Consider the following 13,750-nt stretch of genomic DNA (forward strand, 5'->3'; position numbering starts at 1 on the left):
AGTACTAGCTAAATGGATACAAATCTATGATGAAACAAATTAGACTTCACCAGGGCTCTGTTATTTGCGGGACAGCAGTCTGGATGTGTTCTGTAACTTTCCTGGGTGTGATTTTTAGGGTTCTGTACCAAAAAGGTAAAAAAGGAACCCATTATGGTCCCACTCTGTGGAGGAGGAGGTTCCGAATATCGGAGTTTGGAACAAAAGGGATCTAGGAGTATTCCTGGGAGGTAAGAAGGCTGGTGTTTGTGTTTTATCAGGAAAGGTAGGTAATTCCTGTGTATATTTAAAAAATAGTGGCATGAATATGACCAAACTTTTTCACTTTAGCTAAAAGATAAAATGCAAGTGTTAGAAATTGACACCAATATCTGTGAAATTTCGAAATTCGTCGATGACATTGCTACAATTTATGAAAATTCTAACTTGAGTACCGCCTCAATGCTGCGCACGATCATCTCGCTTGGCCGTCCGCAGGACCAATCAGCATGCTTGTCAACGGGCTAGGGGCGTGGCTTCGGACCGAGCTGCGCTAATGCCCGCATACAAGTAATATTTAACTCTTTATTACAGTTTATAAAGCTGATGTTTGCTTGCGGGAACTTTAGTGATCATTACCTGTAAACGAAGAATACGAGGTCTTAAGCCCATAGTAGTATGGGAGATTATGGTATGAGTTGGTCTGAAGGTAGTGGGTATGTTATTTTGTATATATGCTAATGACGGCAGTGCGCCCGAGTTCGCGGTAGTTGGTCATGCTGCTGGCACGCTGCCACCGATCGTGATTTGTGAGAAAATTTACGTTCATTCCTTATACCTATCTTTAATTCAGAAAAAATAAACAAAAAACAATTAATAAAACTTGTGAAACAATAATGGTACTAGAAGTTTGAGAAGTGTTAAAAGTGTTCGGTGAAAAATAATAAAAAAAAACTTAATTATTTATTCGGACATTTTATGTGCTTTAAGTGGACGGAATTGAGAATTTAACCGGCGAAAGCAGGTAAGAAAAAATAATACTTATCTTTTAGATACAGCGGGGCAAATCTCGACTGGCGGCCAATTGTAACTAATCCATTATTACACTATGATGTTGAGTTCTACATGTATCCACTGAACAAGCCTATCATATAACCGGTGGACACACTATTTAATAATGCAAACATTGTAAAACATGGAAAAATTTGACCATTTACATTTGCCCCCCAGTCGAGATTTGCCCCGCTGTACCTTATGTAAGTCTCTCAAATAAAAAAAAAGTGATATAGCGCAGCTAACTGCTCGAAATTTAAGGAATGAAATGTTCTATATTGGAGTACAGTCAAGTGAATTATGATGGGTGAATTCGACGTAAAGCTGAGTTTAGACCAGCAAGTTATTGCTACAAGTTTTGAGACACAACTAACTATAGGTAAGAAAGAGTGGCAAATATCTGCATCTCTTTCTAGCATATACTTCAATCTCAAAACTTGCAGCAATAACTTGCACGTCTAAACTCAGCTTAAGATATGGGGTAAACTGGCCTTAATCGTAGGTACCTGTTCCTCAAACGTACCCCACCAATTTCTCGTATAGTGCTATAAGTGATATTGCAGTGGCGACGCAAGTGTTATTAAAAAGAATTTCCACTAGTCCTACTCCTATCCGAAATGGCCCTCATCTGGAATATACCCGGCAAGAGGAAACACTGCCAACCTAAATCGACTTGGCGTCGCTCGGTCGTCAAGAGCTCAGGGTGTTAGGGATGGGGTGGAAGGAGGTTACCCAAACTGCACAAGACCGGAGTAAATGGAGAAATATGATTCGAGCCCTACACCCCAGCAGAGGGTAGGTAACAGGTTGTAAAGAAGAGAGTCCTACTCCCACAAAAACCTAACCAGTAGGTACGAGCGCTAATTAGTTTTTCTCATATGTCAGTATACCTACTTACCTACAACCTACGCTACGCCATTAAAAAAATAGACCCTTGGAGATTTGATACTGGAGAGGGATGAAATAATTCAGAACAAAAGTCCCGTTTTTAAATTTATTATATTTGCTGCTACGGAACCCTTTGTGCGCGAGCCCGACTCGCACTTGGCCGGTTTTTAAATTTATTATACTGTGTAGGTAGGTAATAGTCGTGAATGATTAAACCAACGAGTCTATATACTCCAGAAACTCGTCTAAGGAAGCGTCTGTCATACCTTATGCAAAAGTATCTTTTCATCTTTAGCCATATAAGTATTGTATGTGTTTGCTGATATATACAGGGTGGAAAGGTAAGTCGGGCCCTGGAGGGAAACTACCTTAAATCACTTACAATCAATTACATTTTACTTAAAAGATACATTGCTTTATTTTAAAAATAAGCAATACTCCATTCAAAGATTTTCTAAAACTCGCCTGCCTCGCCTGGGACTCGAACTAAATAAAAAAAAAACGAAATTAATTTATGATTTAGCGATCATTTTTGTTTTTACGACAAAATGTTTATTAGAGATCTTTATCCTGAATAATAATGATCTTATCGATGAGTATAATAAAGTAGCGAATGTTTTTTTTCTATTTCTTTTTTTAATTTTTGTCGAGTCCCGGGCGAGGAAAGCGAATTTAAAAAAATCTTTGAATGCAGTTTTGTTTCCATTTAAAAATAAAAGACTGTCTTCTTTTAGTAAAAAGAGCCAGCTTAAGGATTTAAGGTAGTTTAACTCCAGGCCCCGTCTTATCTTTCCACCCTGTATGTATTACACACTAGTTTTATTTCAACAACTCTGAAAATAATAGCTACCTACTAAAAGTAGCAAAACCCGTATGACGAACCTTAAGGCCCAAGAATAATCTTAAGCGTGATTCAGGATTTTGGTTACATGGAACAGCGCCATCTGGCGCCGAATTTGTAAACTAATCAAAATCCTTACGAGCCTGAGTTCCTTTATCCGCAAGTCGTTCAAACTCGTTTGACAGTTCTTAAAAAAGCTGATTTGACTAGGATGCAAGTAGCTTATTATTATTGAACAAATCTCTTAATGGTTAATAGGCTACTTGCATCCTAGTCAAATCAGCTTCTTTTTAAGAACTGTCAAAATTAATTTGAACGACTTGCTAATATGGAATTTACATGAAATCAAATTGAGTGACGTCACGGTTAACTCAGTTACTGACTTATTAAATAGAAATTGGATTAAAAAATCACGGTCAACTCAATTACTTTATATATTTCTACCTGACTTATTAAATAGAAATGGGATTAAATCATAACTTTTGTCCATGTTTTTCTTATAATTATCTGATGCTTTAAATAGTGCTTGGTATAAAATATTTTATTTTAACTCAAGTTCTAAGTTTTAAGTCAAGTTCACTATTAAAAAACTAAACACTGTAAATTTTAGGTTTTTAGGTAGAGTTCAAGAATATTTTAAATAATGGCGACAACCAATGTCTTGTAGTAAATTAAAATGACATAAATTACTATACTTGTAGTTTGAATAGTCGAACCAGGTTCTGCAACTACCATGCATGAATGCAGCTTGTGTAATAAATAGTGCAGTAACTAATAATTACGAGTACTAACTGCAATTATTTCTAAACAGTGTTGTTTTACACTTGTCATAAAATGTACATAATACACGTCTAGTTATCGTACTGATATTTTACAAATAATGAAATATTTACTAACCATCAAGAACGATTTAATACTGGACTGACAAAGCCCATACAAAAAAGCGTACCCCTGTAATGTATGGGCAGTTTAGGCTTAAAACTAGATGGCGCTGTTCGCAGCCTGGAAGTGGCCAAAATCATGTTTTCCCCAAATATGTTTGCGTATTTTTATTTTTTATAAGAACAAATGACATATTTCTTTATTTTAAAATCATGATATCGCGTACGTCGTCAATACACAATTTGAGTTTTCAAGTCAAATTTTGTCAAGCTCGATTTCTTATAATCGGATATTGGATTCATGAGGAATTGAGGAAACTCCTCAAACCTTAACGGTATACATATATTCATTTGTATTTCCATCAAATAATCAAAGATTTACATTAAAAGCAGTTTTAAAAAATACCTACACATTTCGAAATAATCCAACATTCGCAAGTACCTTTCACCAGAACCCCAAAAGCGGCGGTGTTTTTCTCTTAAAGATTATGTTATGGCTAATTGAGCCACGACGGAATGTCCTGCCGGAGATGTCATTTTTAAATACAATTTTCTTTAATTAATATTTTTTTATTCTGTTTTTACCTAATTTCTTGTCATACCGGCAAGAAAAATACTACTTATCACAGTTCATGAGATTCAGCCTGGTAGACGGACAGACAGCGGATTCTTAAGTAATAATCTCCGGGAACAGAGACCGGGACCCTAAAAACGCTCTGATTTTTCCCCTTTTTTAGGGTCGTTCAGTTTATATCTACATAAGTAGGATAGGGCAATGAATTTGCATTAACATAGGTTGAATCTACAAGTTCTACAACCAATACCTATTTGTTTCTTTTAGCTGCGGTATATCAACGAGCATAATGAGGCGTAAAACTACTAGAAATCAAATTTTTCACTAGTTGATTCATTCAACATGAACCAATGAATAATTAATACATGTCATAAACGTCAGGTGTGCGCACGTTGTTTATATTAATTAATTAAGAATAAAAAAAGTTGAAACGGCCAATTGCGTGGTAAATACCAGAGTGCCATTAAATTGTAACAACTTGTGATTTAGCACCGCTCGGCCAGATGGGTGAGCTGCATTCAGAACAAAAAGGCAATAAACGTATGGGGTGGTAATAGTGATGGTGTTATTTGCGAGTACTTACAATCACATGTTATTGACATCGTTTTGCTGTAAAAGTTAGCTCAAGACATGAATATCAAAATACGTGACATCATGATTTTTCCATTAGTTTTACTAATTGTACTGAGTGATGTTTTTTTTATCTATTTATGTATTTAAGATTTTGATTGGGAACTTTAGCAGTTATACCTACCACTTGTTTTTGCCATTGTTTAATCAGTTTATTTCAGTGCAATCGTATTCGACACAATGCTACATTGTTCATGAATAAAAAGCACTAGTACTATGACTATGTTTTAAGACCATAATATCGTTTTAGGCTTCATCAATGTAATCCGCAAATCGTCACTATTACTTTGAAAAAATCTCGTATCTCACGCTGCTCCTCAAAGTTAAAACGCAGTAAGTCTATATGCATTCCATACATACTTACTACAATTTTCTTTTCATTGACAGACGAAGATACAAGTTTTTTTAAAAGTAGTGACGAAATATACACCAGCCATGGGTTTTCAAATGAAATATTTCATATGTCATTTTCTTCATTATTGATTGTTGCTGTACGTCTTCCATGTGAATTTAATTGTTATATAGCTATTAGCCTACCAAGCTCTGTAAGTGACATCAATTATATACGAAAACCATAATAAATATGAAAAAGTCCGAATAGCGTTATTGCTTTTCGCGTATGCGCGCGCAGTCTATGCGGCGGGCGCGCACGTCGCACGAGCGGCACAAAGCGCCCGGCGCGGCGGCGCAGGCGCAGCCCTATCGGCACATCCGCCTCGCCACAAAGCCCACAATAAACTTTTACAGCCCACATAAAACCCTGACTTTTTACCCCGGGTTATTTGAATTAATATCAATTCGGAGTTCCTCAATGGGCTTTACTCGTCAAACTTTAAAGTTTTATGACAACCTCGGAGGAATAAAATTTAATTGAAATGTAGCCCCCAAAAAAGTTTGATTGTGGTTATCAGCTTCCGAATTTGAATATTTACATTGAATATTTTAATAACCAAATTGATGAGTGGTATGTTGACAGGAATTTTGTTCACCGTTACTGGTATTTATGCTGCTGCTAAAAAATAATGGATGTAAATTGAATTTTATGTTCTTTACGCCAATTAAAATATTATGGAATTTAACTTCCATTGAGGTAGCTATATGAATCACTCTGGCGAAGTCTATTAATTTTACATATACATATTAGATTTTAATGTTAATAGACATGACGTGACATAGAATCGTAAGATGTCCACCGTAGAATTGAGTATCTCAGTATTCTCAGTGACATTTTAGTGATCTTTTAAAAGCATCTCATCTCTTAGAACGTCTACGGCGCATTCTATAGAAATATTGCAGAAATATTCCCAAAAGGCAGCGTACACCTGTAACAGGAGACCAAGGCCTAAGCAATTAACCACCACAGTTGGACACACATCGTTCTGTGTACATGAATCCATAATCAACCACGACCAGGAAATCAAAAACCCTACCAGTAGCAGAAAAATATTTATTCACAATCAAAGCGAAACCTTGTTGATCAGATGTCCACCGTAGAATTGAGTATCTCAGTATTCTCAGTGACATTTTAGTGATCTCTTAGAACCATCTCATCTCTTAGAACGTCTACGGCGCATTCTATAGAAATATTGCAAAATTTTCCCAAAAGGCAGCAGCGTACACCCGTAACAGGAGGCCAAGGCCCAACACAGTTGGACTCATCGTTCTGTGTACATGAATCCATAATCAACCACGACCAGGAAATCAAAAACCCTACCAGTAGCAGAAAAATATTTATTCACAATCAAAGCGAAACCTTGTTGATCATGTCTTTCGGTTGTTTGATGTAGCCTATTGTTTGACTAACATATCAAGGTTGATGGTTGTATACATGTCAAGTGATAATGAAAATTCAAGTTTGAAGAAACGATGACGCAAGACCATTAAATAAAATACTAGAGGTGAATTCGACTTGTTTTGAAGACACTTTTCGACATCGTCACTGTAGTCAAACACTAAACAATAAAATATGTATAACGTATGAGCAACTTTTACCAACTCTACACTTGATATCCTAGTTCAATCTAATTTAGATATCTAATATTGTACATAAAATCCCATTGGAAAATAAGTTAATACCTACTGAAACGCAAAATATTAGGCAATTCTTAATTAATTTGTGTTTATTTCTGTAGGAAGGGACTAATGGTATCCAATTCTGATCTGATTAGTTCTGCTTTACTCGCAACTGAATCCGTTTAGAAGATAACATTTTGCTACAGCCAAATATTTCTTTTTAAAATCTTAAAGATAACCTTTTTGTCTGTTTAGTCCTAGTCCTAACCTATAAGTAAAACTTAAAGTTCTCAATAACCACAAAATTAAAATTTTGATAAAAAAGTTGACTGATTTTTATGAAACATGGCTAAGAACACTCCCGACTAATTCAGCTTTCAAACAAAAAAAATAAATCGGTTAAAACCTAAATCGGTTAAGGTAAAAGGTAAAGACAGACACGTCAAACTCATACCTAACACCCCGTCGTTTTTGCGTCGGGGGTTAAAAAACACAGAAAGTGAAAATATGTATAAAACAACTATGCAAATTTGTGATATCACCAAAAATCAAAAGTCAATGTGAAATCACGCCTCTAATTTTGGGCGTTTGCATAGGCCGGGGCCTTCATCATCGTACCTATTGCAAACTTTGGAATTGGAAATACTAACATCGCGTTGTTTCAACTTCAATTTCGGCCGGTCTTGCATTTGGTAATTAGCACCTATGCCTCATTGTACGGACAATTGCGATATGTAGGTATATGCGTCTACATGAAGCAGAGGTTTTCAAACATTTTGTGTATTTAGCGCCTCTGAAATAAAAGAGTTTTCATTTGTTAAAAATCGGTAGATAGAGAAAATGTATCCACGTCTGATTTTCATGGGTTTTTCACATTTGTGTATTTTGCAGCAGGTGCTGTCATATATGTATGTCGCCGTCTACTGATAGTTATTTATAAACAGATGGATTCATATCTCATTGTTTCATACATTAACAACTTTAAATAGGTAATAGCAATTCCAGCCTGTTGTCGAATCACATCTTTATTGAGAAGGCACATTTATTACCTTATACCTTACCTGTCTACAAATCTGTCTATATTTTCCTTTTAATATAAATATTGCAACTTTACCCAAACCTCCTCACAGTCCTCATAATTCAATTAATATATATTTATAACGTCTCATGATAAGCAGTTAGGTACTGTACTGTATACAGGTACTACCTCCAAAGTTGTATGTTTAATATGTCTATGTTGCAACAGGGTGTCTATGTAACTGAAGCTTTCGCTCGCGTGTTGTTCTTGAATTCGGTCTTGCATTTGATAATTAGCACCTCAGGCCTCAACTCTCAACAATTGCGATATGAATGCGCGTCTACATAAAGGCCCACATTTATCGACGATGCCATAAACGTCCAATCACGCGGCGTCAGTGCCACTCGTTGTTATCTTTGATATTTTATAGGATCTGTAAAAGGCCGCTTGCAAGGCATTGACATTCCGGGTCGTATTGGCCGGATTTGTGACTGATGTGTATAGAACTGGAAATTTATCTGAATTATGGATTTTACTCATATCAAATATCAATGAAGCATCTACTTGTAAAACGATAATAATAACGATATATAAGGGCCTAATTAGATACTATACAATATAATGAGTTAAGGTATATTACGAATGAATGAAATAAAGAGAATAGACCGCATTATTGAAGATGAGATGTTATAAAATTGCCTGATTGCTTGAAGCCAATTTTTGCCAAAAATAAAGTAGCGCGTTGATGTCTAATGTAAAGCAGTGGAGTTCGTGTAAGTACAGTGTGCAAAAAAATATTTTTTAAATTGTAATGTATAATATATTTCATACCTGTACATTAAAGGACTCAGTAATGAAAACCATGACAGCGGCAGCGGGCATTGAGTAGCTATTAAAGAAACATATAAGTGTTTCTCTCCAAATAATATTGGCCTAGGCTATGAACTCAAACAAAAAAAAAAAACGAAAATTGTCAATATATTGTCAGGGCCGTGTTGCTTTCTTTACTTCTATAACTTTTGCTGGTTATATCGCTTGCTTTATACAGAAGTTATGATTGCAATTTTTATACCGGTCTCTTCTCAAAATAATCTCTAAATACTGGCTTTACCGACGGAATCTTTTAAACAATAACCCGATACTTGTTTACATTTTACAATAGCAAAATTAATTTATGTCCGTCTAGAGACGAACGAGCGCGCGACAAGCTCTATTGAATGTTAAGATTTGTATGCCATGAAAGTCGCTGAACTATTCAAAACAATTGTCTTGTATGAGCTCATTTCTGGTGTAACTTGAGCCTTAGATTTGTAGTAAGTTGGCGCAATAGGAGTTAAGTAGTTGGGCGCCAAAGCAAGCTTTGTGAATACGTAGAAGGACTGGAACACAGACATTTTTATTGTTAGTTGCGTGTCGACATTTCTATTAGTTATTGTCAATGTGCAAATCGCGTATAATATTCAAAACCTGAAAAATCGGTAGATTTAACAGGTACCTAGCAGAAGATTTTCATTTTAAAACCGGCCAAGTGCGAGTCGGACTCGCCCACCGAGGGTTCCGTACCTACAAAACTTTTACGTTACTCACATAATTCTAAAGACTGGGCTAGGCTAGAAGTATAGGTTCTCTAATGAGCATAATTGTGTTTAGCGCCACCTCTCGACGAATTCGCGAACTATTTAGCACAGCTTGCGTGAGGTCTTTTATAATGTTAACCAAATTCAACATTTTTTATTTTATTTTAAAGTAGGTGTTTTATGTAAAATTTCGTAGCTATAAATTTTAACATCCTTAAATATTCATAAACGTACACTAAAGTATCCAGCTGACAAAGTTCGTTTGTCCCTTTCTATCACACCAATACGTCGGAAAGGGACAAACGAAATTTATCGGCTTGATAACTTTAGTGTACGTTTATGAATAACGGGGTAAGTAAGTATGGTAAACATCAGAAAGGGTGAGTAAAACAATCTGAAAGGTTCTAAGTTTTACTTAAAGGTTTTTTTAATCTAATCCAAATTTGGTTATGGTAGCTGAAAAAGTATACATGTATAACCACAGAATATATAATAGTACAAGTAGTATAACGCAAGTTTCTAGCGGGAAATTACTAAATAAATATTATTTAGTAAATACATTATCTATTGTTGTATTTTGCCTTGGACCTTGTAGTACCTATAGGTACTCTTGTATATGCGAACTAAAGCCGAGCGATAAAAGGTAGCTGAATAATGTCAGATTGTACGACAGCGAGAGACGTGAACCGACTGCGCGAATGAGTCGCGCTTTCTTACGACAGAAATTGCTTGACAAATATACCGGGTGTCCCTGCCCGGTAATTAATGGACAACCTTTTAACCACCAAGAGGGCACCTTACAGAAAATCGACATTAAGGTTTAGTAAAAGTCGCCTGGTTTTCGAGATTTTCACACTTTTTAAAATTTTAGGTAGTAGGTATTAAAATTTTAAAAATTGTGAAAAGCGAAGCGAGTGGTTCTCGAAAGTTTTTTAACACACGTGAAGTAAAATACGACTTTTACTAAACCTAAAGTCGATTTTTCTGGGTGGTAAATCCAGATATAAGGTGCCACTCTTGGCAAATAAGGGGTTAAAAGAAAACGAAACTATGGCATTGCAGTGACAGGTTGCCAGCCTCTCGCCTACACCACAATTTAACCCATATCCCATAGATTTTCTGGACCAGTATAAGGTGCCCTCTTGGTGGTTAAAAGGTTGTCCATTAATACCGGGCACCCTGTATAATATCAAATCGTACGAGAGCAGCGAACGTGCGCAGGCAGCGAAGGGAGCCGACCACCGCGCGAATGATGAGTTCGCGCTGCGAATCCCGCGTGACATCGTCCATCGACACCCCTCCTCCCTCCCGCCCCGCCCGCAGCGGCAGGCGGTGTCTCCGCCCGCCTGTGTATCGTCCTTCAATTTCTTTTACATATCGAAACTTATTACTGAAGAAGAAGTTTCAAAATTGAATGAATACAGGTGTATAGATATTTATGTAGCTGACCGTACGATAAAAAGTATAATTCATACACTTAATTGTAAAAATGTAATGTATACGGATTAATGAATTTAATATAGATAGGTACCTAATTATTGATACATGGCAAAACGAAGGAAATTGTTTACACCTCCGCAAATAAGTATCTAATGATAATTTTTAATTTACCATGTTACTTCACGTACCTAGGTACTTATTTTAAAAACCCTAAAAATGTCTATTGAGTTTCTGCCACAGACCACCATGTGGTTTCTGCATATTCTGCGCTGTGCATAGAATTTGCAGAGACATTGCAGAGAGCGCACGCAGACACCGGCGCGGCGCCAGTGGACGCGTCTGTGTGCGTGAGCTAGGTATGCATACAACTACAACTGCTGTAGGCACCGCCCCCCTCAGTTATTGTACTTGAGATTGAATTCAATTTCAGTTATTCGAAAAATTTTAGAAACAAAAGAAATAATATTTTATTTGTTTACATGAGAGTTAAAATTCCATTGAAACCATTATGTGCTTTAGAAAGTACATTCGGCGCCACGAGGCTAGAAACACTGTCACCTACGTACAAATTCGACACTCAAAACAAAAGTGTCCGATCGTTTAGTTGCAAATGTGTGCGTCTAGTTGACAAACGAAAACTTCGCAATGTAGTAAAAATTACTTTCATTTTTTTACAAAAACAACGTTATTTCTTAGTAATTAAAGTTCAATTTCAAATGCAAGCAATTGGCGGTTATGACATTAATAAATGTGATCATCGCGCAAGCCATAAAATTTTATTACCGCAGGTGACAAGTGTGCATATTTTTAAACAAATCTACGTCTTATTGCAACCAACATAAGTTTAATTCAGTTCGCGCTGCTGCGCGGTAGTTTAGATCGATGCGATAATCCATCGATAATCAGATAATCACCAAAAAACGCGACAAACGCTGTCCACTGCCGCGATCTAGATAATGAATATATGACATTGAATTGTGCAAACTATTGGACATAAACCGTGGACGTGGCCTTGAGCGTTCGGATGAATCGGATGGTGTCCTACCGCACTAGAGATGGGCGCTGACGGGTAAATACCGGGAAAATACCCATATCTACCCAATCTACCCGGTATTTACCCGTATCTACCCAAATGAGCGAGTATAAAAAATAATATATGAAATTAAAGATTATTCTTAATTTACATGACTGAAATATATTTTCCTACTAAAATGAATATATATATTTGACTAACTAATATTAAAATGTTAACAGAAATTCCAAATATTCCAATATATCATGTGTAATTTACCACATTCAATTAAAAAGTTGTATTCCCCAGATGTTTTAGGCCCACTAAGTATTCAAATAACTTACTTAACTTAAACACGGTGGACAGACAAATGCAAATTCATTAGCCAATGAGGTCACAGCTTTGCAAAACGCCAGGTAGGTGCATCCGTATTGAAAGGGTGCAATTAGTCACTTGACCGGTCAGTTACTTTTTTTTATTTTTATTTATGGCATACTTATACTTTAGTTTGTACTTAGCTAAACAAGCGCCACGTCCACGTGTGATTTTAATTAACACTTGCTTTGAATTCGGACTGTAATAATGCCTTCTATGTGACTTCAGCTAGATACTGGACTTCGGCTAGATAGCCAAACAAACAGCTCCCAAGTAACATTTTAGTGCTATAATTTTGGTTTTCGACGCTAAAAGCTACTATAGATGTCGTATAAAGGTTTTCGGCGTGCCCGCCTGTCGTATAAAAGCCTCCAGTAACACCTTTTAGCTCTATAAGCTTATACCGCTAAAGGTGTTATTAGGAAGTGATGTAAACGTTTATTTATATCACCATTTTATAGAGCCGCTAAAGGCCTGGTCTATAACAGGATCAAATATGACTACTATAGGTCTATATTATTGTATAATAGTGTTAGCAATCACTGCTATGCAATCAATTTGCGCTATTAAGGTTCCCGACAAGCCGCTATAGTTGTTACGTTATACAGCTAAAAGGTGTTATTAGGAAGTGATGTAAACGTTTATATCACCATTTTATAGAGCCGCTATAGGCCTGGCAGGCAATTATGGTCGCGCGATAAATGATAAAACATCTGGCCGTCCCTATCGCACTTACTAATAGTGCGATAGGGACGGCCTGACATTTTATCGTCTATTGCGCGACCATGCTACCCGTGCTGGTCTATAACAGGATCAAATATGACCATTATAGAACAATATTATTGTATAATGGTGTTAGAAATCACTGTTATGCAATCAATTTGCGCTATTAAGGTTCCCGACAAACCGCTATAGTTGTTGTGTTATACAGCTAAAAGGTGTTATTAGGAAGTGATGTAAACGTTTATATCACCATTTTATAGAGCCGCTATAGGCCTGGTCTATAACAGGATCAAATAACCTACTAAAGAACAATATTATTGTATAATAGTGTTAGGAATCACTGTTATGCTATCAATTTGCGCTATTAAGGTTCCCAACAAGCCGCTTATAGTATTTTTAGTAGTTGTGTTTTAACAGATTTAAAACCTAACTATACCACTATTTTGGGATATAGTGGCTTTGGAAAACACTGCTATAGTATTTAACACTGTAGTAGTGATATGAATACCATTATAGAGCTATTTTGCTGTATAATGAAGTTTTCAGGATTCGTTTATATAGCTTTGAAAAGCGTTAATAGTCGTTTTCTAATGCCTTTTATATCTCATCGCCGTATGGCGTATACGCCACAATGACTCTTTTATATCACAGAACTGTTGAATAATGGTTTCGGTATCTCTTTTAAAACACAATAGCGTTATAGCTGAGTTTACTATATGTTTTATAAACCAAATCATATATATAAG

The 13,750-nt window shown here is 36.2% G+C and overlaps 2 protein-coding genes across 2 annotated transcripts in view; one reads left to right on the top strand and one right to left on the bottom strand.

The window, feature by feature from the left end:
• Nucleotides 1-251: 251 nt before the first annotated feature.
• Nucleotides 252-13,750, bottom strand: part of LOC125226622 — a 36,620-nt gene continuing 23,121 nt past the window's right edge. The window contains exon 4 of the mRNA XM_048130656.1: nucleotides 252-618. The gene's annotated coding sequence lies outside the window, so the exon portion shown is untranslated. The remainder of the gene's footprint in view (nucleotides 619-13,750) is intronic.
• Nucleotides 769-13,750, top strand: part of LOC125226621 (T-related protein) — a 39,136-nt gene continuing 26,154 nt past the window's right edge. Inside the window, exon 1 of the mRNA XM_048130655.1 lies at nucleotides 769-1,003. The gene's annotated coding sequence lies outside the window, so the exon portion shown is untranslated. The remainder of the gene's footprint in view (nucleotides 1,004-13,750) is intronic.

Source organism: Leguminivora glycinivorella, chromosome 5, assembly GCF_023078275.1.
Source record: "Leguminivora glycinivorella isolate SPB_JAAS2020 chromosome 5, LegGlyc_1.1, whole genome shotgun sequence".
Lineage (NCBI taxonomy): Eukaryota > Metazoa > Arthropoda > Insecta > Lepidoptera > Tortricidae > Leguminivora > Leguminivora glycinivorella.